The sequence below is a fragment of the Hippocampus zosterae genome, chromosome 12 (assembly GCF_025434085.1).
Source record: "Hippocampus zosterae strain Florida chromosome 12, ASM2543408v3, whole genome shotgun sequence".
NCBI lineage: Eukaryota > Metazoa > Chordata > Actinopteri > Syngnathiformes > Syngnathidae > Hippocampus > Hippocampus zosterae.
In genome coordinates, this window is record NC_067462.1 from 22,419,838 (window position 1) to 22,444,273 (window position 24,436).

The window sequence follows — 24,436 nt, forward strand, 5'->3', positions numbered from 1 at the left end:
CTTAACGCGAGATCAAAACAACAATGGCAGCGATTGTCAAACTGCGATTGTTATGGGGAAAAAAGATGTACTGTAGCAGGCCTCAGGATTTCGGGAATTCACGATAACCGTTTTTCAGTTTCATTCATCTACCGAACCGCTTGATCCTCACTAGGGTCGCGGGGGGTGCTGGAGCCTATCCCAGCTGTCTCCGGGCAGTAGGCGGGGGACACCCTGAATCGGTTGCCAGCCAATCACAGGGCACACAGAGACGAACAACCATCCACGCTCACACTCACACCTAGGGACAATTTAGTGTGTTCAGTCAGTCTGCCACGCATGTTTTTGGAATGTGGGAGGAAACCAGAGCACACGGAGAAAACCCACGCAGGCCCGTGGAGAACATGCAAATTCCACACAGGGAGGCCGGAGCTGGAATCGAACCTGGTACTTCTGCACGGTGAAGCCGACGTGCTAACCACTGGAATTGGAACTGAATTTTGGGTTCCGTAAACGTTCATCATGGGAACCCATTTTTTTATTTTGACTGACGAATTCTGATACTCAAAAGTAGTGATGGGTCCATGAGGCCTCATGAGGCGTGTCGACACACTGACACACTGTGTTGATACTGTGCTGATACTGTGTCACTGACCACTGCCACCTGCTGGACCTTCAAGATCCCTGGATCCAACCCACTTAACAGACTGAACTGACTGATATTTTTTTTTGTATATTGAACATGTAAAATATACAATTCAGTAATAAATTGGCAAAAAGTGAAGGTAAGATATAAAAAAAGGAAAAGAAAATAGTCATCATCACAAATATGTGTTCAAAGGAGTAGAAAGAAGTAAAAAACCCCTAGAGTCCTACCCCTTCTTATATATGAATTGATCATTTTTCAAAATAGAAAAGAAAGTCTACATATCAACAAATGCTTTTACCCTTATGTATGCTGTACTGATACATTTTTACAACTTTAGGTTTGTATATACAGTACATACTCTTTGGAGCACAAGTATATGTCGATTTTCTCATATTCATAATGGATGCTACATTTCATTAATATATTAAATAATCTCATCAATGTATTTCTGATGTATTGCTATATTTCATAGGTGTATCGAATTTATTAGCTTAATTCTGATTTGTGTAGTTGTCTTGTACTACTCTCAAATTCATTTTTAATCTCAGCAAGAGAGTTACTCATTTTACTGGTCCGTTTCAGAATCATTCCACAGATTTACACCTATTACAGATACACTCCTTTGCGTGATGTTTGTTCGTGTTTTGGATTTTTTTGTATAGGTTAGTACCCCTTAAATTATGACAACTTTCTCGAATTTTAAAAAGCTTCTGGATGTTTTGGCAAAGGAGGTTATTGTGTGCTTTGTACATTAATTGGGCGATTTTGAAGTCAACCAGGTCATGAGATTTCATTGTTTAATTTGATAAACAGTGGATTTGTGGGTTCCGTCTATTTGGAGCCAGTGATTGTTCTGATTGCTTTGTATTGTAGTTTTAAAACAGTGTTTTACTGGCATTTCCCCATATTTCCACACAATAGGTCAAATATGGAAGTAATAAAAGTATGTGTACAAGGATCTCTTATTCAGCACATCCTTAGTTTTTGGGAGGATCCCTATGGTTTGGGATATTTTTCTTTTATTATCTATTATGTAGCTGCCAGCACGGTTTTGCATCTACAACTGTTCCAAAACATTTTCATAAGGTCATTCATCGATTTGATGATGAAGTGTATACAATATCATTTACATACATTCATTCATTTTGCAACATTCAATGTGTTCAAATAATGTGAAGATAATTTGAATGAGGATGCTTGTGGGCTTCGATTTCACATTTTTATTGAGAAAAATAAGATGCTCCAATGTTTTAAACTTCAGCCTGTTGCGTCTTTTACAAGCAATTTCTCCTGCTGTGAAGAACACACGCTCACAAGGGACGGATGAGGCTGGCGTACGAAGGAACTCCTTTGCGAGGTGGGAGAGGTTTGGGAAAGAAGTGTGTTGGTCCTTCCAGTACAGCTGCTTCCTGGAACCTTGATTGTCAAACATGGAGTGGAGAGTCAACCAATAATAATTACTGATTGTCAATTAATCATCAACATAGCAACCGTGAAAAGATGAGTGAACGTTTGTATACCTGGCGTAATACCGGGTGTATCGCGAACTTCATTCTCATGCTTGGCCCGATAATGCCTCAGCATGGTGGAGGTGCTTCTGTTGGCGAATTGACTTGGCAAATTCGACATTTCACCTGTAATGAAATGTGAATAAGAAGTAACTAAGAGTTACGTTGAAATGTATTCGGATTAGAATGGTACAACACGTCAATAATCTGAGAGGCTCTCGGCGACAGAAGGCGATTTGAATAAATAAATAAATAAATAATACCTTATTCTCCAGGACATCAAAATGGTCCCACACGGCGGATGATTTGCGTCTCTGCTCCATAATCGGCAAGGAAGCCAAGGCACGAACACGAAGTCTGCACTGACACGAACTTCGACAAGCGAGCGTGAGTGAGGTCTGGTTTGTTTCGGCAGGTGTTCCTTATAAACACTGTGTGGCGGGCTTTTGCTGCGTCAACGCCCTCTGCGCTGAGTCGACGCCCCCTGGACAAAGTGGCGCAGCCTGGACTGTGCCAAGCAGCCGATGCAGTCTAAACTGCACCGGTGCAGTTCACGTGTCATTTAGCAGCCTGGACTGTGTCAACACAGCCGATGTGTCAATTAGAAGCCTGGACTGTGTCAATGCAGTTCACGTGTCAATCACGTGACGTAATGAAGCAGCACATGCATCGACACGTGGTTTGCCCTGTGAGGCCGGCTGTGTCAATGCATCGGTGTCGCTGGACCCATCACTACTCAAAAGTATCATGTTTCACGGGTAAATGTTTGAAAACTATGCATTAAACAAACAACGCTATCTGGCCCTTTCCCCTTGATGGAAGTATGCATGGAATCTAGGGCCCCCACCATCATCGCCCCTCCTTCTCGGCCATGGACTGATAAGCCGGGACTGTCTTCATGAGCAGACCTCGACGAAGCAGCTATGACCTGTACACGCATACACACACACAACTGGAAAACCACACGCGCATACACATCCTTATTCTCACCGTCTTCATCGCTCCAATTCTTTTCCCCCGTGACGTGGTTCGATCTGCAGAGCGCTCGTGTTCGTGCAGCTGGCCAGGACTGCCGGTTACGGTCACCCCCCCCCCCCCCCCCTTCCCATTCATCCTCCCCCTTATTACATGTTATGTCTTGTGACTTGTTGTAACTGTCATATGCTTATTTATGTGCTAGGGTCTTTTTTTTATCCTGGACTTAAATTATGCTCAGAAGAGGATAGTTCGAGCGTTTTTTTCCCCTCTCCCGTTTTCCTTTCTGAATTCTGATTGTAATTTCCCCTTTGCGGGACAAATAAAGGAAGGAAGAAGTCTGGGCTTCCCTCCTAAAGCTGCTGCCCCCGCGACCCGACCCCGGATAAGCAGTGGAAAATAGATGGATCATTAATAGGGGTCAGAATTGATGTGGCTTGACATCCTTTTCCCAAGACGATGCATGTGTGATCTACTATCAATTCGACAAACTAATCTACCACACGTCATCTTTGGTTCCATCGACAATTAACATTAGCATGACAACGCCTTGTGACAAATGTTTTATTCATAAAGTTGCCATGCTACAACCAGTAAATTATAGAATAACCAAGACTGTTTCATATCTTTCATAGCGATTAGCCTATACCAGTGCCCATTAGGTAGATCCTGATCTACCGGTAGATCTAAGATAGGTCCCAAGTAGATCCGAGGAGTGTCGAGGAGAAAAAAAACAAACAACCATTTGTGTGTCTTTGTACATGTTAATAATATATTTTTTGTGTTAATGTACACTGCACCCTAATCATCTTATCAGTCTCATTTTCACCAAAAAATATTTTAAAATAAAATAAAGCAGGTAAATATTGAATTTACAGTGGCGCGTGATTACATCACCGGAAGTTGTTAGCTCTCAGCAGTCTGCAATTGCAGCTTGTGATCAGAACTGTTGCGCTCTATCTTTTATTGTCATTATTCTCATTCAGTTTGCTTCGTGTACAAATTACCGAGGGCACGAGCAAAGAATAGGAATCTAGGAGGGCCCAGGGAAGCACTTTAAAACGGTACGTGTGAGCTACGATACTTAACAGGCTGCAAAAGTGCGTTGCATGCCTCAATTTCAGGCTGTTTCTCATCAGGGCGTGCGTGTGCGTGTGCGCGTGTGTGTGCGTACGTGCGCGCGTGCCGGTAAGGGTAGATCCCGGGAGGTTAGTTGATCGAAAAGTAGATCTTCGATCCAAAAAGTTTGCGCACCCCTGGCCTATACTGTAGATCTAATGACCAACTTGCCACGGAATCGTGCTTCCCGTCGTATCTCGCTCTCGTGTTCTGTGCATACATCACAGGTGTTATCGTTGTAGTTATATGCCCGTCGGACGAATCATCAAAAAAAAATCAGACTGGCATTCCCATTTCTTAAATGTCGTAAGTACCGTATTTTCACGACCATTCGGCGCACCGTATGGTTGGGCGCAGTCTCATTAATGGGTGCTATTTCTGTATTTTACACATAGACAAGACGCACGGTATTATTGGCTACAGTTTTAAAGTGGTAAAACATACGCCAGCTTAAACATACAGCATGCATGCGCGCACGCTAAAAACACGTTAGCTTGAAGCATACGGAAGCATGACAAGACATACAGATACAAGCTAAAAACACGTTTTTAAAAAGGCAACGGAAGCAAAACTGAGTTCTGTTGTATTTTATTTAGCCATCGTACAATGTACTCACGTTTTTCGATCAATCATCACCCAGAAATCCATCAAAGTCCGCATCCTCTGTATCAGAATTGAACAATTGTGCAAGACCGGTAAAGACCATCAAAAACGCCGTGTTCCCTCTCGTTGTCAGAGTCACTCTCATTGCCATGTGGCTCCACAGAAATGATGCCGGCTTTGCCAAAAACTCGAACAACAGTGCAAGCAGACACGTTCGTCCAAGCAGCCACAATCCATTTGCAAATTGTGGTGTAACTCGCCCAGCGCTGACTCTCACTCTTTGTAAAGTTGTTTGCCATCGATCATCCATTGTTCCCATGCCGTTCGCAACTTTACTTTGAACGCCCGGTTGATGCCGATGTCCAGCGGTTGGAGTTCTTTAATCAAGCCTCTGGGAATAACGGCAAGCTCAGAGTTCATTTGCTTGACTTGGTTTTTCACCGCTGCCGTGAGATGGGCATGCATGCCAAAAGCATAACCGATGGCTTGAAGTTTGAACTGAGCTTCGTAGGCATGTCTCTTTGTAGAATTCATTTTCGGGGGTTCTTAGAAACCAAAACCGAAGTTGTTTTGCAACAATGCACATAGCCACACTCTATACAGGTGTTGGTACCTGCATGGGGCGTCCCTTTAGCGTCCACTTACACGCCCACCCTTCACTCATTGGCGGACTTCTCCCCCGCATGCCTCTCCTCTCTCACGTCTGACTTCTCTCTCTCTCTCTCTCTCTCTCTCTCTCTCTCTCTCTCTCCATACATGTATATATACACGCCCACCCTTCACTGGCTGGCCAACTTCTTTGCCGCATGCCTGTCCACAGTCACTTCCGCCTTTTCTCTATAAACAGCGTGTCGGCTGTCAGTCATGTTTTGGAACTCAGCGCTGTATCTGTAGGTGATGTTTATTTATTATGTACACGGAGATAAAGAGTAATGGTACAGCTCTACAGTATCTCTCCACTTTTATATATGTATGCTATACTAAATAAAATTAATACGGCACCATATAATGCAACAGTTCTGCAACATATTCTCCCTAAATATTGATGTGAATTTTGAAGTTGTTGCTAAATCAGTTAGGATGCTATAATTTGTGGTGTAGATGCGAATTTAGGAGAGCAGGACAATATACCGCATTGCAATTGGAGCAGCAGCTTGGTTGATGATGTCCCCATCTATTATATTTGTCGTGCAATACAACGAAAATGAGCACAATTGAAAAACATAGGCTTCTTATATTTTAAAATAAAATAATCACATGTTTACCGTTCTGGGCTTTCTACAATCATGAATGAAGGCATTATTTACAGCAGGTTGAAAGCAGTTTGATCGAGCAGATTAGATGGAGTAGAATTTGATTGGGGCTTCACTGATTTATTTCATACAATTCATATCCAAAACTTGAAAAATATTTGATTGTTAAAATATTTAAATACAAGAACTATATCAAGAAATTAACAAAACATACACCGTTTTTTTTAATTAGGAGAAAAGTCTAAAAACATATCACAGATGACAAACGTGCCTCTCATCCTCCTGTTCTTCAATGAAGCTGATCACCTCCAGCTCCCGTTAGAAACATCGTGCTGCTGAAGGTGTGCCGGCAGAATGGTTGTGATGCAGGAGGTTCTGTGGACTCTCCCAGAAACGAGGACCTAGTTTAGTTGTAGATACAGTAAAACATAGTGCAAATGTTACATTATTTATAATGCACAGTTACAGTCTTGTGAATATTAAAAAATGTACTTCATGTAATGCAGGCAGCGAATAATTCAAACGAACTAAGACAGCAAACAGTAAGAGCAAAATCATGTTCCAAATATTAACTTTAACTCTTTTTTAAATGTCAATTAGCGTGTGAGTAATAAGACAAAATGTGACTGTCAAACAGAGAACTGTCAGAGCAAACGGCAGATTTGAGAAAGTCCTGCCGAAATAAATCTGGACCCGACTGCGACTGTTAGCGTTGAACTGCCGCCATTGTTGTCAAAGTCAGACACATGTCCGAAATCGTTTTAGCAAATTTTTAAGCAGGCTTCATCTTGATAAATTGACCACATATTTGACATTTACACCATAACTTTAACGCCTAAAGTAATCGTAAAACAACATTTTGTGTAACAACAAGAGTGATATTTACCCGAAAAGCTTTCAATGCGTCTGAAAGTTTTCTCCTCCGTTTTTGTTGGGGCTTGGCTCATGATTGGCTGCCCGAAGTCCATGTGTCTGTCAGACGTGCTTTCATTGGTCTACAATACAATCACGGATGAATAAATACTCAAAGGGCTTGCCAGGCAAGCTTTTTGAGTATTTATTCCATATTGCCCACTAGTTCACTCGTAAGATCATTTTGACGCTTCCTCGTGAACATGTAAGCCACAAAACGCCCACTAGTTCACTAGTAGGATCATTTTGAAGCTTACTAGTTGACATGTAAGCCGCAAAACGCCCACTAGTTCACTAGTAAGATCATTTTGACGCTTACTAGTTGACACGTATGCCCCATAACGCCCACTAGTTCACTAGTAAGATCATTTTGAGGCTTACGAGTTCACATGTAAGCCACAAAACGCCCAATAGTTCACTAGTAAGATCATTTTGACGCTTACTAGTGAACATGTAAGCCACAAAACGCCCACTAGTTCACTAGTAAGATAATTTTGACGCTTACTAGTGAACATGTAAGGCCATAAATGTGCCCACTTGGAGTGCTAGTGACATTACACTGTACTTGCATTACATGCAAATAAGGATGATTACGAAAACATGTAACGGTATCGTATTGGCTGTCCGTTTCAAAATAGTATCATCCCACCAGTCAGGGCTCATGATTTTGGAAATTCTGTGCCCACTTAGTTTTTTAGAACAACCATGGCGGACAGCGTCCTGAGACGTATTCGGTGAAGGTGCAGGGCAATAGAGAGTGCCTGTCGTGAAGGGTCTGCCGGTGAAAGTGAAGCACCCGCGATAAACATTTCAATTACTAATTTAAGAAGAGTTAGTGACCAGTTTAGCGCTGATACTATTCAAAATTTGATTCAAAGTCTAACAGATCTCCGATCTGTCATCATTGCGGGACCCGCTCCTAATGGTGGACGTGTTTAGGGCTGTTCACACGGCAATATTTGGTCCGGTGCTGCACCTTGGGTGGTCACTCTCGAGCAGAAGGTACGGCTGTCCCAGTAGAGCGTCCACACGTGCAAATTAGCTCCGGTGTAGAGCTTATACCGGACCAAATTTGACCCACCTCAGGGAGGTGGGTCAAATATTTGCTCCGGACCAAATGCTCGTTTGCAAAGCAGCACCGGTGTAAATTTGCACGTGTGAACGCAACTGGGTTAAATTTGCTCTAGAGCAAATGCTTGTGAAGAGTACGTATGGCGAGAATGCGTTGCTTTCGTGCTGTGTCGGACTTCCGTAAAGTGTTTTTTTTTTCATAACGACCCAAGACTTGGCTAGTAAAATCTTTCCTTTTGTAGGAGACTGGACTGTCTCGGAGTTGTTTGTTCCTTTGTTGTTTGTTCACAACCCCCCACGCCCCATAGAATTTATTTTGTGATTTCCTCTCTTGATTTTCTGTTTGGCGCATTAGTGTTTGCTTTTCTGAGTGTCATTGAAGTCATCGTTCATTTACGTTTTCTTGGGTGGTCACTCTCGAGCAGAAGGTACGGAAACCAAGAAGGAGAAGGACGTGCCGGTCCAGTAGTCGCTTGAGTTGTGTAGATACAGTACTTTTTAAAAAGAACCAACACGACAGCTCGTTTGTTTTCTGTCGTTTTGCTCCGCTGCAGAAACTGCCGTGTGAACGCAAGTGGGGCAGCCCAGAGACTGTACCGGGGCTGCACCGCTCAGCGGCTTTGTACGTGTGAACGCTCCACACAATTTGCTGCGGTGCAAAATATCCCGCAGCAAACTATATCGGTGCAGCACCGGAGCAAATGTGTGCCGTGTGAACGGCCCTTTTGTTCCCATGTGGCACATTGTTTGCACACAGGTAAAATGGCTACGATTTTTTGTCATTGCTTTTTTTGTATGTATTTTTCTTCGAACTACACACGGGTTTTACTGACGACCTGCTGTGACTTACCTTCTATCGCCCTGTCAAACGTCGTTTTATACGAGTAGTTTTCCTGCAGATCAGTAGACTATTAAGTAACATGATGGCTATACACTTTTAAGCAATAACTAGTGATCTTTTAGTTATTCAATTACAATTTTGAATTATTTTTTTCTTGAGTAAAATGGTTAGAGAAGATAGCTGCTTGTGGTTTTGAAGCTGCATATACTTTTATGTACATCTGTGTCTATATGCCTGTACTGTATACAGTATATAAAACATGTAGTGATTCATTTGCTTGAATTCCTTAATCCTTTTATTTCCATACTTTAGCGAGACGAGGGAGACCAGCACTTGACATTACAAGGGATCAAATTGAATTGAACATCTATATGCCATTTTCCAATAGTTTAAGGCACATAGATGGGCATATGCGTCTCATTCGGTAATAAGGGATCATCTTATATTTGTACTCGTGGGAGCATTAGAAAGCCATATTGTATGGACAGCACAGATTAAATTGAATTTTATCATTTGTATATCCAAGTTACACAAACTCCAAATTGCCTCCATGTAGTCTTAAGTGCACAGCAATATCATCTCTACCGAGATGATATTTCAAACAAGATATGAAACTTGATTGTTTTCTTGTATTTAATCCATTATTCTTTTTATGTTTGTTTTACAGGTGGGGGTTTGTGAGACATGCTGGCATTGATGGGAATTCCAGGCTAATAACGTACCTCAACTGCACAGACAACACAGCTTTGACAGTGTTGAAATATTTTGTCCAAGCCACCTGCCTGTATGGGTTACCCTCCAGAGTAAGATCCGACCATGGTGGTGAAAACACTCTGTTTGCTCTTTTAATGAACCAACTGCAGGGACAAGAGCACACAAGGCAAATTACAGGCCAGTCTGTTCACAATCAACGTATCGAACGCCTTTGGAGAGATGTTTTTCATCAGGTTGTGCACTACTTTTACACGCTGTTGTTTGTTTGTTTATTGAACTTAAAACATATATAGTAATAATTTGACAGAAAATAAGGTAGATAATATAGTAAAAAGAAAGAAATCAGTCTTCATTCAACACAGTTAAGTCAAGTCAAGTCAAGTCAACAGTATTTATAGAGCACTTTCAAACAGCCATCGCTGCATACAAAGTGCTGTACATGGAGCGATTTAACATACACAATAAACAGTAAGATAAATGGTAATAAAGGTGGTAGAAAGCATCAAGCAGTAAAATCATGCTGAGTCGAACGCCAACGAATACAAGTGGGTTTTGAGGAGGGCTTTAAAGATGGGCCGCGAGGAGGCTTGCCGAATGTTCAGTGGGAGGTCATTCCAGAGAGAGGGACCAGCAACAGAAAAGGCTCGATCCCCTCTGAGCCTCAGTTTAGTTCTTGATACTTCTAACAAAGACTGGTCCACAGACCTGAGGCGACGGGCATGTGTGTAGGGGCGGATGAGCTCAGAGAGGTAAGGTGGCGCGAGATTATTTAGAGATTTGAAAAAAAGAGGAGGATCTTGAAAATAACTCTATAATGAATGGGAAGCCAATGAAAGGATGCCAGAGTAGGAGTTATATGCTCCCTCTTATTAGTACCAGTCAAGAGGCGAGCATTCTGGGCCAGCTGAAGGCGCTTAATGGAGGACTGGCTGACTCCAAAGTACAGGGCATTACAGTAATCGAGCCGGGATGTGACAAAGGCATGGATTACTGCGTCAAAGTGTTCATGTGAGAGGAAAGGTTTTATTTTGGCCAGCTGTCTAAGGTGAAAGAAGCTGGATTTAACAACGGCACCAATTTGCCGATCGAGTTTGAAATCACTGTCCAGTTTAAAGGGCCAAGTTTGAGACCGTTGATTTCAAATAAGGAGACAGGGGGCCCAAGTCTACAGGATGGAATGTACAAGGGCCACTGGGACCAAACAATATCACCTCTGTCTTCTTTTTATTGAATTTCAAGAAATTTTGTGCCATCCAGGTTTTGATTTCTTCCAAACAGGATAGGAGTGGCCTTAATGAGAAGGCGTCTTTCTTGCTCAGTGGGACATAGATCTGGCAGTCATCTGCATAGCAGTGGAAGGGAATACAGCGAACAGAACAGAAGATACAGCGAGAATAGCAGAGGCCCCAGAATTGAGCCCTGTGGAACACCACATGACAGGGGAGCAGTGCGTGACTCAGAGCAGCCAAGGCTGACACAAAAGGTCCTGTCAGCTAGATAGGACCTAAACCACTCAAGAGCACTGCCGCCAATGCCCACAAAGTGCTGCAAACGAGTCAGTAGAATACTGTGATCCACTGTATCAAATGCTGCAGTTAAGTCCAATAAGACCAGACACACGTGGTCTCCAGAGTCATTTGCCAGGAGGATGTCATTAGAAACGCGTAACAGGGCTGACTCCGTGCTATGCATCGTCTTGAAACCTGACTGGAAGACCTCCAAGATGTTATGTTCATCCAAGAAAAGTTTCAACTGCATGTGCACCACTTTTTCCAGAATTTTGGAAATCAAAGGCAGTTTTGAAATGGGCCTGTAACTTGACAGCACATCTGGATCAAGACCAGGTTTCTTGATCAAGGGTTGGACGTAATGTCGTTAAACCATGGCTCGGGTTTAGGCTTTGGGAGCACAATTTTTGAAGGAGCCACCAAATCCAGGATGGCACGGCATGACGAGTCGAACCAAGAGGTGAGTTCCTCTGTGTTAGACGAGGGTACGCAAAGGTTATTAAAGGCATCAGAGAAACGACTCGCAGTGCGAGGGTTAAAAATTCGGCGTTTTCAGCTAGGAGCGCCAGATTTCACAGCAGCATGCGATAAGACTACTCCAAATAAAACTGCCATGTGATCAGAAATCCCATTTTCAAGGACTTCCAGATTCGACACCGGTAGACCATGAGCAAGGACAAAGTCTAAAATATGTCCTTGTTCATGTGACAGGCTGGTCACATACTGCACAAAATTAAAAGAGTCGATAAGTCTTAAGAAGTCTTTTGCTAGCGGTTTTTCCGGACAGCACACATGGATATTAAAATCCCCCATTCGGAGGATATGATCATATCTCATAGTTATTATGTTCAAGAGAGTAGGAAGAAGTAAAAAACGTATCTAGTCCTACCCCGTTATGTGTTTGTCTAATAAATCATTTTTATATCAATCAGAAAAGTAAGAAGAAAAAAGTCTCCATTAAGTCTCATACTTTATACCCTTAACCGTGATATTTTTACAACTTTTGGTTTGTATCGGGATTATATACATCCACACCCTGGCACTATTGTGTCAATTTTCTCTTGTATAAATAATGGATATTTCAATACCTTTGTCTATTTATCAACTTAGTTCTGATTTATCATTAAATTTAATGTTTAGAATTTATCATTTTAACTCTGATTGATGTAGGTTGTTTGTACTATTTTTTTTAATTTGTTTTTGAACTCAGCAAGCGATTTACTCATTTTCAGGTCCGTTTCGAGATTATTCCACAGATTAACACCTTTGATAGATACACTTCTTTGCTTGATGTTTGTTCTTGTTTTGAGTTTTTTTAATAAGTTGGTACCTCTTAAATCATAGCTGCTTTCTCAAATTTAGAAAAACCTCTGAATGTTTTGGCAGAGCAGGTTATTGTGTGCTTTGTAGATTAATTGGGCGATTTTAAAGTCAACCAGGTCATAAAATTTCATCGTATTTAATTTGATAAATAGTGGATTTGTGGGTTCCGTATATTTTGATCTATTAATGTTGGGTTTATTATTGTTTAGTAATCATACATTCACGTATTATTCGGTTGATTCTCGTGTCGTCATTTTATGCTCGCAATGAAGAATGCTTCTGCCTGTCAGTATAGTTTGATTTTGCTTGCAAAGAAGAACGCTTATGCTTGTAATCATTAGTTGGCTTTGCCTGCAATGAAGAACGCTTATGCTTTCAATAAAGATTTATCCTTTATTATTTACTCACATCTATAATCATTATATGTTCTTCATTATGTGCTCACTTTTGCTTGCTGTACTGTGTGAGAAGTTAGGGTCGCAACCACCTTTCCGAGGACGTGGCTGGGAAGAGATAACTGTTAAGACTAAACAGCGAGCAAGGCTGAACCGTGAATGGAGACATCAACACCAGCTGCAATGGGATGTTTATGTCTATTTGCACACATGTACGTAAATTGCACTCACATACACACACATAGTCAAACAAGTTCAGTGTGTGTTCAACAGCCCCCACCCTTTAGGTTGGACACACCTATGTAGTAGCTTTTCCCAATAAATGAGGAGGTGAAGGGGGAGATCGTTAGGGTTCCGTGTGGAGAACTGAAACCGAACGCTTCTCCTCGTTCCCTCCTGGTACCAGAATCGAGTCTCCTGTCTCCTCCTTTTGGTTATTCTTGAGTGTCAATTTGGACCAACCTGACATTTTTGGGGGCTCGTCCGGGATCGCAACATACCTGACGCCTCCAGACGCTGAGTCGACGGCCAGGAAGACCGTGGCCACGGCAAAGACACCCTTTCTGGGACTGGGTTTCGGCTCCTCGTCTGGGGGCTGAGGGTTGAAGCGAATCCCAGAGGAGAGAGGACTACTCTTGGTAAGTAGGGCGGCGGTGTCCTGTACGTACTTAAACTCCGCATCGACACTCGAGGAGTGTTTGCGCGCCGGGTTTGTAAAGACGGAGGTCGGGGTCTTTAAACCTGTTTTCAATTGAAACACTCTCAGGGCAGGTGTTGTAGTTTGGTTCGAACGCTTGGTTCGAGACCCTGTGTGAGCCTGAGAGGGGTTTGTTGAGAAGGAACTCTTTCAACGGTGATTGAGTGTTTGCGCGCCGCAAAGCCCTGAGCCATACTAGTCCCTATCAGGCATACAGACCGTGCAAGTCTCTAAACTGATGAGGGCGACGGTGTCCTGCACGTGCTTAAACTCCGTGTGTAAATAATGTGTGTTAAACCCCGGGTATAAATAAGATAAGATATCCTTTATTCGTCCCACAGTGGGGACATTTATAATAATAATCTCTATATAGTGCGTTACCTCTGGTCAAGGTAATAGGATAAAACCAAATTAAATGCGCATAAATGTATGACTGTGTAACTGTGTGAGTGGAGGTTCGCTACCTCATCTGAACAGGACATTTGTTGTGGCAACTGTCTGAGGAAGCAGAGGCAAGAATTTCCCGCCACCTTGGTGGTAGAAGGTTGGAAATTACCTCAGTCGGAGAAATTGCCACCCTGTTCAAGGGAACAGTCAGCCTAGTTACCCTAGGTAAATCGCTGACTCTGAAAAATAAATTCCAAATTATCCAAATTCCCAAAGTTCCACCTCCTAATTCGCAATGGGGGTTCATTATAGTAAGACAGTGGAGAGAGGTGATCCCAAAACGCGGTTAACATGTAAGGACTGGAGATTCGTAGAGAGCCAATGTCCTTCGAAGATAAAACATTTAGATACGTGGATAGAAAAATACAATTTCGCTGGGCAGCTGAATATACAAACGTTGATGCGCCTGCAGGATGATATTAGATCGATGTGCAAGAATGACAAAACGAAAATGGATAAGGATGGGTTTGGAGACATTGATTTCTGGGTGTCTTTGGCTGAAAAGAGGCGGAAAGTGAAAGTAAAGAGGGGTTTAGAGAAAGTGAAAAGAGGGGATTGTGCAAGTGAAAGAAGTGAGGGAGACGTTATGTTTCACAGGAAAGAAGATGACGAATCGGGTCCGGTAGGTATACTGACAGGGGGAAAACGGAAAGTAGAAAGAGAGAATGCATTGGAGTTGAAAGTAGAAAGAGAAAATGCGTTGGAGATGGCATCCACAAATACTGTTGTTACACCACCGTTATATCCGACTCTTCCGACATCTCCTCCTTTTCCACCATCCCCTCCACCCTCTTTCAGAGGGGGCCATCCGATGGCCACCAGGGGAAAAGGAGATTTGGGAGTGGAATTTTCAAAAAATTGGGGTAGTGTTTTTTCCCTTGCTGCGACTAAGGTTGACTCATCCGGGAGCGACGTACGAGACGCTTTTCCCATGATTGAAGTTGCAAATCCAGACATAAAAGATGAGTCGCCTGTCATTCTTGTTTATAGAACATGGACACAAGAAGATGTAAAAAAAGCCGTAGACGGCATTACATCACATAGAATTGACGTGGTACAATTTGTCCAGAAAATGGAGGATCTGCGAAAATCATATCATCTAAATGGAGCTGAGGAGCAACAAGTTTGGATGGCGGCTTGTTTGACAGTAAATTGATGGTGTATACTGTATCGATATTTGGATGCAGTGAAGTCTTCTCGCGGATGACAAAATTAAAAGTTTGGATGTGCTTAACTTGGTTGTGAGCGGTAGTAAGGTGAATATTTTGGTTTGTCTGTAGGGTTGTGTCTGCGAATATGTGTTGGATTAGTCTTTGCGTGTGGGTGTGTAGATATGCGTGACTCTTGGCGCGACTCATGGAGTCTTGTTTGTTTTGTTTTCTGGCTTTTGCAGTGTAGAAGGTTTGTATGGCATCTATTATAATTACCGGTACTTGTAATTGAAACTGTTTTTATTATAATTCCTAACACCACTTCAGCTTCATAATTTCAACCGGCGCTACATGAAGTATGTGTAAATCAGGTAAAGAAATAAAATGGTTGAGTATGGGTGTGGTGACACAGAGAGTTTTGGATACTTATAGTGGGTGACAGGCAAGTGAAAATATTGATGGTGAGACGTAAGGTGATGATGGAAGTTGAGTATGTTGAGAATAAAGAAAGGCACGGGCAGGTGAGGTTTGACACAGTGATGCTACGAATTAGGAGGTCACCGTGTGTTTAGGTTGAAAAGGGCCGGAAGGTCACGAGATGCTTAGATGGTTGTTTGTAAGTCGTAAACAGTGGACATGTGTGGGACGTTGTTAACTTTCTGGGAGGAGTTAGAATGTGTAAGTATACAGTGAAGGCCTTGATCTGGATGATTTGTGAATGTTAATGTCTGTGGGTTTCAGTTATCTTATTTGTTTTATAAATGCTTCTGTTATGCTGCTAATTGCCAGGATGTTCCGATTATGTTCCAATGTTTTTTTTAGATTACGTTCATAAGATGCACATTTCTCTTGAAACCTGAGAAGAGCCATCACGGCTCCTGATGTGGGAGGAATGATGGTCTTGTCTCATGAATTTGGAAAATTCTGTTACAACTTTGCTATCCGTGGATTGTGTTGTGCCTTCCGTCATTATGAAATTTAATGACTAGAGTTGAAGCTATCGTCGAACATACAAATTCTTGTTGGTTTGAGTCATAAAAAAACCCGTCAGATTTTACGACACATCTCATTTGTGCATACACAGGCTGGATTTCTAATTTCGTTTGTCACAAGAACAAAATCTTCCAGCTTTAATCAGCACGTTTCAGGGTCACGTGTGAATAATTTACAATTGGCTTCGTTAACTTAGTATGACTGACGTTTTAAGGTCAGTGGCATTTTTGAGTATCACGCACCCTAGGTGGTGTTTACCAAAGACAGTTGTGGCATAGATAAGCCTTTTGGCAGCAGTGTATGGTGTGAACTCTGCATGCTGGAAGAGTGCTAGAAAAAAAAAAAAAACAAAGGGATGAGCTGTTGCACACTAGCATGACGTTTTTTTGTTGCATGGTTGGCATTTATTTTGTGTGTCTATGTTGTTATGTCGATCCCCTTTAACGCTGGAAAAATGCACAGTGCTTAACCGTGCTGCTTTGTTGTGGCTTCCTGATGGGTGTTTGTTTGTTTGTTTGTTTGTTTGTTTGTTTGTTTGTTTGTTTGTTGGAATGTGAACAGGTAATAGTGATTTGAGAGGTTGTAGGAGGATGTACAACAAACTCATCTCATCTTATCTCCCGTTTTTGTGTGTGTTGATTTGTTTCATATTAATATTGAGATGACCTGCATGACTGCCTGATTGGAAACTCTAAATTGTCCCTAGGTGTGAGCATGGGCTTGGGTGTTTGTGCTTGTGTCTGTGTGCCCTGTAATTGGTTGGCGACCGGTTCGGGTTGTCCCCCTCCTACTGCCCGGAGATGGCTGGAATAAGCTCCACTCACCCCCGCGAACCTCGTGAGGATAAAAGCGGATCGGACATTGAATGACTGAATGTATTGCTTCATATAGTGATGGGTCGTTTTTTTTGGGTACATCTCGGTTTAACGGGCGAAGGGAGGAATCTAGATATAAACCAGCGCGTTTTGCGGGCTATATATAGGTAGGTTTGTGCGACTTTCAGTTTGTGCACAAACTGTTTGAGCATATACGGGAGCATATTTATGTGTCGCTTTTCAAAATTGGTGCCCCGTTACATTACGGCATCTCATCAGTTTATTGGCTTAAAACTGATTTGTATAGTTATTTTGCGGTTTGCTTTTGGACCTCTTTTTGGACACAGCGGGTGGGTCGCACATTTTCTGGTCAGCATGGTGGCCAACGGCCATCTTGATGTCCAAGTCGTCAGGGTCCATACTGTCGAACGACTCGAGATTTGACGTGCGATGCCTGCAGCAGGAGCTCATTTGGCTTTTCTTTCTAATGCTTGAAGGTCTTTTTGACGAGGACATGGAAAATTAGTTTTTACTTTCTTTGTTAAGGTCGCGGTTGTTGTGAAAGTGCCTTGTTAAGTGGAGTATGTTGTATAACACGTGAAGTATTGTTAATTCAGTGTGACGAATGTTGTTCGTTTTTGTATCATGTTGTGATAGTTACGCGGCTCACACGGCAGCGATTTCTTTTTTTTTAGGGGGGACTTGCTGACTAACAGCAACATGATAGCGTTTTGGGTTCAGTTCACTTCTGTTTTATATGCGGCAACAAATTGGGCAGTGAACCCAAACTTCTTTTTTGTGTCATGGATTATTTCACGCATTGGCAGGGGGAATGGTGTCTCTGGTTCGGAAACATGATACAACCTATGGTTTTAACCAATGTTGGAATACGGTACATTTTGAACTACATCTCCATTTCAGATAATGTAGAGGGTTTTCGTTGAATTAATGAGGGGATGCCATATTGCCGGGGTTTGGTTGAGGCTTTTTCCAAAATGGGTCGAAAATTGATAAAATGGAATGCATGTTTCACATTTTATTTGAGACACTATTGCTCCAGCCATCCACAATCTGTAGGATTGGTAGCAAGTCTGAAAGTATATGGTTAAAATTCAATTAAAGAAATTGAATTGAAATTGAATTGACTTATATGTTAATATTACGAGAATGGTGTTTTCTTCTTTGTTCGAAATATTGTTTGGGAGACTAAATATATTATTGATAATTTCTACAAAATTGTGAACTAGGAAATTAAGCTGATTCGGTTGACAATATGTGAGAATGTTTTGAATGAAAAAAAATGAATTGAGATTGCCGTAGGACGATTGTGCTTTTTCACAGCAGGTTCCAGCAGACATGGCTCTGATTCGAAACATGAAAAACAAACATTGTGTTTCTTTGAAGTGTTGATGACCACACCGTTTGATGGACATTGTGAAAAGGTCATCTCGACAGAAACATCCACTGAGGAAGGTGAGCGAAGTCCGGTGACGCGATGGGCACAGTATTTTAGTTACTGGGAACATCAAACGACCGGCGGAAGAAGTTTCAAGACACCTTTGCACTCATTTAGGGTGTGTTTCTGTCGACATGCTAGAATATCAGTGGTGGTATGTCATTTCCTGTTATATGATCACACTAACACATGGTCGACTGTTCTCCTTTTTTATATGGTATTTGTGCTCTCCTTTAGCACATGTGAATGGGGATGTATTTTTAAATAATAACCTACATTTTGCAAATAGATCTAGACCAGGGGTGTCAAACTCATCTTTGAGGCCGCTTTGGGGTTACACCTTCCTTCGGTGGGCCGGTACGACGGTGAAATTTGATTAAATGGTTATATTTTATTAATTGTATATGGATGAATTGTGCCAATTCTGAAGCCAGTCATATTTTGTTCGATTATTGTTTGGTTGAGTGTTTTAACAGGTAACAAAATTATCACAAAATCTCGACATTATTCATATAGAATTTGGGCATTTCGGTACAGATTTTAGCAGGGTTTATGGCATTTGATGCGCGTCAATTGCTTTCACGGGCCACATAAGAACATGGGGTTTCGACTTTGACACCTGTGATCTAGATGATCTGGGGAAGGGAAATGACGAAACACATTGCGGCACAAATTGTTGTATACTTTTTTGTTTTGGTGGCAAAAGTATTTTATTTATAATCGATCTAGTCGATCTCATTATGAAAATAAAAAATAAAAATTGAGAAGTGAACACACCATGAGTGGTAGGAAAGAGCACAACTTTTTTATTTGGGTTTGTTTTGGAGATTGAAGTGATTTGTGTACTGTGCTCCTGTGGTGATGTTGCTCGGCTGAAATTGAATTTATAACCGTTTTTTGATTTATTTCTAGTTCAAATGGTGCATTGATTTGGTCGTAATGGTTCAGATATGGATTTTAAATACATTTCTTAGGTGATTTTATGCGTTTACGATCTTTTCTTTGGTGGTAAAAGGAAAAAGGAAAACGACCCGACGGTGATGTAGTTATTCTCTGCAGAAAGTTGAGCTATTTTTCATTCTTTTGTCATTTTATTTTTATTTTATGTTACTGCGGATACGGTATGATGAAGTAGTGTACTTCTAATGATTTTGAAGGCAAATTATGGTTATCGCAGGCGAGTGTTTTTCATTTTCTGGTGTCTGCGCATTGGTATCACTGCTTTTGCCAGTAACTGTGTTTCCATCAACAGCGGAGGATATACAGGGGGCTGCGTTATCGTCGATGACGGAGAGTAGCCTTCTCCGGTTCCGGCGTGACGCCTCCTGGAGGGATGGCGATCCCACCTATATAGACGCAATTGGGGTTCCTCGTGGCGTGCCAGATGAGTATAAGTTGGTTAACCAGATTGCTGCCAGTTGGGAATCCATTTTCATTTGGGTTACCCCTAATAAGAATGTTGACAGGATCAACTACCTCCACTACAACGTCCAGAGGCTCGGAAATTTTACTGAAGAAGCCGTCTTGGCTATAAAAGAGCAGTTGGCGGCCACCTCCCTGATGGCGTTTTAGAACCGCATCGCGGTTGATATACTCTTGGCAGAGACCAATGGAGTATGTGCGATGTGCCGAGGACGTGGCTGGGAAGAGATAACTGTTAAGACTAAACAGCGAGCAAGGCTGAACCGTGAATGGAGACATCAACACCAGCTGCAATGGGATGTTTATGTCTATTTGCACACATGTACGTAAATTGCACTCACATACACACACATAGTCAAACAAGTTCAGTGTGTGTTCAACAGCCCCCACCCTTTAGGTTGGACACACCTATGTAGTAGCTTTTCCCAATAAATGAGGAGGTGAAGGGGGAGATCGTTAGGGTTCCGTGTGAAGAACTGAAACCGAACGCTTCTCCTCGTTCCCTCCTGGTACCAGAATCGAGTCTCCTGTCTCCTCCTTTTGGTTATTCTTGAGTGTCAATTTGGACCAACCTGACAATTAATAATTTGAATTGCTTTTCTTTGTAGTTTTAGAATAGGGAGTGTGTTTGTTTTGCAGGCATTTCCCCATATTTCCACAAAGTAGGTCATATATAGTAATAATAATGAAGTGTATAATGTGTACAAAGATCGCTTATTTAGCACTTCCTTCGTTTTTTATGGTTGTCAGGAGCTGTTCAGATTTATTCCAGAACAGTAGAAAGTTGTATCATCAGCAAATAGGACACATTTAAATTGTTTTGAGACCTTGCAGATATCATTTATATATAAGATGAATAGTTTTGGACCAAGCACTGACCCCTGAGGAACGTGAGTGAGTGATTTTCAGTTGATTCGTTTTTTTATTGTTGAGCTGCACGTACTGATATCTGTTTTCTAAATAACTTTTTATCCATTTATAAGCTACACCTCTAATGCCATATCTTTCTATTTTTTTCAATAATATACTGTGATCTATTGTGTCAAAAGCTTTTTTTAGATCTAGGAAAACCCCAACAGTAAATTCTTTGTTGTCTATATTAGTGGCTATTGTTTCCACAAACTACATAACCGCCATTGAGGTGGTCCGTTTTTCCCTGAAGCCATATTGCATCTCACTTAACAGTGCATGCTTTTGTATAAAGCTATCAAGTCTGCGAGAAAATAGTTTTTCTAATATTTTTGAAAATTGTGGTAGTAGTGATATTGGTCTATAATTTGTAAACAGATGTCTTTCTCCACTTTTATAGATTGGAATAACTTTAGCAATTTTCATTTTTGATGGAAAGATACCAGCTTTGAATGACAGGTTGCATATGTGCATGGTCAAAGGTCGCACTACATATTCTATAATCTGCTTTATTATTGTCATATCAATATTAAAGCAATCAGTTGCTTTTTTATTTTTTAAAGTTTTTATAATATTTGATACTTCTTCTTGTTTTACAGCAGTAAAGGAACATTGTTGGATCAGGAATTTGTTTTGCTAGGTTACTGCCGATGTTGTCAAAATACTCATTAAATTCAGTCGCTATTTCTGTTCATATACATTACATACGTTCTATTCGGTTGAAGATGACCAAATACTGAACCCTGAAGATATCATTCACAAAATGGCACTACAGATTGTATACAAGCCAGAAATTGAAAAACGACTGTGCTTATTCAAATGTGGTTGGAACAACCACAGAATGATAACAGCAAACAACCACACTGCAGCACAAATTTGGATGGAGGGCATGTTAGCCAACAGTGAACAGGAAACAACAGCCCTCAACAATGTCTTTGGAGATGACCCTTACAGCCAAGAAAATCTCAAAGCTGGCTTGGCAAGACACGACATACAGTTAAACCAGTTTCAAGCAAACAGTGAGGGTCTTCAACAACCGGTGACTATATCACAACAACTTAACCTGAGCCCAGAGCACCTGCAATATATTCAAAATGCAATCAATGAAACAACAGACTTGAGGGAAAAATACCTGGTGTGTGCAAGAACGATTCAAAATATTATTGAAGGGAGATAAACGCACCTTTACACCGTTCCAAAGCCCAAGGAGTCGCCTATTGCCTGGGAGAGCACCTGCTGCAGGTCGTTCTCCTCTGTAACTCCTCTCGGCAGGTACAAACACAACATACAGGTAGACACGTCGGGCAAACGTCGCATGCCCTCAGCCTGGTCATAAAAATCAATGCAGATGTTGTTGCGGAAACCCAGGACAGGAACTTCATCCTTCCCAGTGATGAAGACGAGAAGGTCTTCAAATCTGATTTCAACCATTTTGTCTGCCATTGGACACAAAAATGTAAATCAAACATAACATCTGGACAGTATTTCACCATATTCTCGTGTAACAAATTTAGGGTATATGAACATAATGTAAGGAAAAAGATTTGCATTTCATTAAAGTTTCTAACAACCCTTTCTTGTGTCAGTTACATTGTCTTCAAATGGTAAAACATCCGACTATAGCACTTTGATCAGTCCGTCAAAGTAGTGAAAATTTTAAATGTGCCATTTTGTTTGTGCAAGGTATTTAATAATTTCTGCAACAAAGGCTTGCTTAAGTTACCCTCAATCAGCTGTAGATGGTATCCTCCTCTGTCTGCCGATTATTGGTTCCTCTGACACTGTAATTATAAGTGAGGATGGCTTTGAAGGCTGCCTTTGACAGAGGTTCCTGCATGTTGGTGAACAGGGGCAAGAAAGCGATCCAGTTTTTCTTGACTAGGTCCCACAACTTTCCGTATGCATTCATTCCCTCTGTGAACTGATGTATCATCTTGGCTGTTCTATAATGCAATAGTGAGAACATATGCAGAGATTATTAGTCTGTAACAGTCTTGAATCCCTGAACAGGACAAGGACCAAGACCTTCCCGTGGTGTCCTGCGAGAGCTCGCCATCTGGCGACCTGCGAACACGGCCCAACCCACCCGCGGTGCCCTGGGAGACGCGCTGCCCCTCTTTTTGCTGACCGGGGATGCCCTACCCGCTCCGCACCTCCGGCTGCTACTCCTGCGAGCGGGCGATGTTGAGGTGAACCCCGGCCCCACCATCTGCCTCGGCTGCCTCAAGACCATTCGAGTCGACTTCGTTCCGGTCCTCTGCAACGACTGTCGGCGGAGCCTCCACAGAACCTGCAGTGGCCTGACCCGAGCACAAATGGGTCTCCCGGGCTTCACGTGCAGGGGCTGCCGTGACGGTGCCGTCTCGCCAGAGCAGACAATGACGACGCAGTCAGCAATCACCTCTGAAGATACGAGAACCTGCACGGTCTGCCGAGTCCGGATTGCCACGGGCACCACGCCCATCACCTGTGCCAGCTGCACGGTGGTGGCCTACCGCTCCTGTTCTGGGCTCCCGCGACAGTCCACTGGAGCCGATTGGCGCTGCAGATCGTGCCTGCCTAACGCTGACAATACTACCATAGATGAGGCAGGATCCTCCCGATCTGCGGAGAACGCAACGTGCCCAGCCTGCGCAAGGCGTCTCACCCACTGCCGCCTGCCCCTCATTTGCTGCTCTTGCAATCGACGGTTCCACTTGAGGTGTGCGCCGGAGAAACGCGGAGCTGTTGCGGTCTGACGGCGGAACAACACATGGTCCTGTCTAACCTTCCATGTACCACAACTGCCACCCCCCTCAAGTCCCAACGTGAGGAAGAAGGCCCTGCCGTCGCTCAGGAAGCATCAGCTGATGCTCCTGCAGTGGAATTGCGATTGCTTGTCCACCAAAGTTGATGAACTCGCAATGCTGGTGAAGCGGTATGACGTGGACATTATACTCCTGCAAGAGACCAAGCTGGGGTAGGAGGACCCAACGCTGATGTTCCCCGGATTCGACTGTGTGCGACGAGACAGGCCGGGAAGTGGTACGCGCCTTCACCGCGGAGGAGGACTTCTGACGCTGGTCCGGCACGGCATCCCCTACTCGGTTGCAGCAACGCCACCCGCTGCAGCACTGGAGATCCAGCGCCTGGTGATCCCCACTGAACACCGATCCGAAGTTACCATTGCCAACGCCTACTTTCCCCCAGAGCGGTCAACGACCATCCCGGCCGGCGACCCTGAGAGCTGGGCGGACCAGCTCCTTGTGTTGGGGACCTCCATTGTCTGCGGTGACCTGAATGCACACCATGCCTCCTTGGATCCCTTCGCCCGGGAGACGCAACGAGGTGTGGCGCTGTACCAATGGCTGGAGACTCATGCCAAGCTAACACTCAACGATGGCACCCCTACCAGATCTGCCCGCTTTGAGCAAGGCTGTGGTCTAAGCGCCCCTGATGTCACCATCGTTAATGTAGATGCAGCAGAAGCCTTCCGGTGGGAGCCCTTACACGAGTTGAGCTTGGACCACTTTCCAATCGTCATCCGGTATCCTCATCCGGAAGAGGCAAGGATCCAGGGCCTTAATGCATGGACCACCATGAGCAATTGACCAAACGATAAGGTTGCCACCTTTCAAATATTTTTGCTGGTCTAGAGCCGTTTGGTCATAAGTAAGAAAGACCTGGCCAGCCTTTCCTTCAAAAATTCAGAGGGAG

The 24,436-nt window shown here is 42.8% G+C and overlaps 1 protein-coding gene and 1 long non-coding RNA gene across 2 annotated transcripts in view; one reads left to right on the forward strand and one right to left on the reverse strand.

Annotated features, from left to right (window-relative positions):
• Positions 1–24,436, forward strand: part of LOC127612093 (uncharacterized) — a 76,624-nt gene that overhangs the window by 27,620 nt on the left and 24,568 nt on the right. The gene's annotated exons all lie outside the window — the stretch shown is intronic.
• On the reverse strand, positions 1,642–2,545 carry LOC127612140 (uncharacterized). Its single transcript, XR_007965598.1, has 3 exons — positions 2,400–2,545; positions 2,149–2,262; positions 1,642–2,044 (listed from the first exon to the last, which is right to left on the reverse strand). It is a non-coding gene; the product is annotated as an uncharacterized LOC127612140 (long non-coding RNA).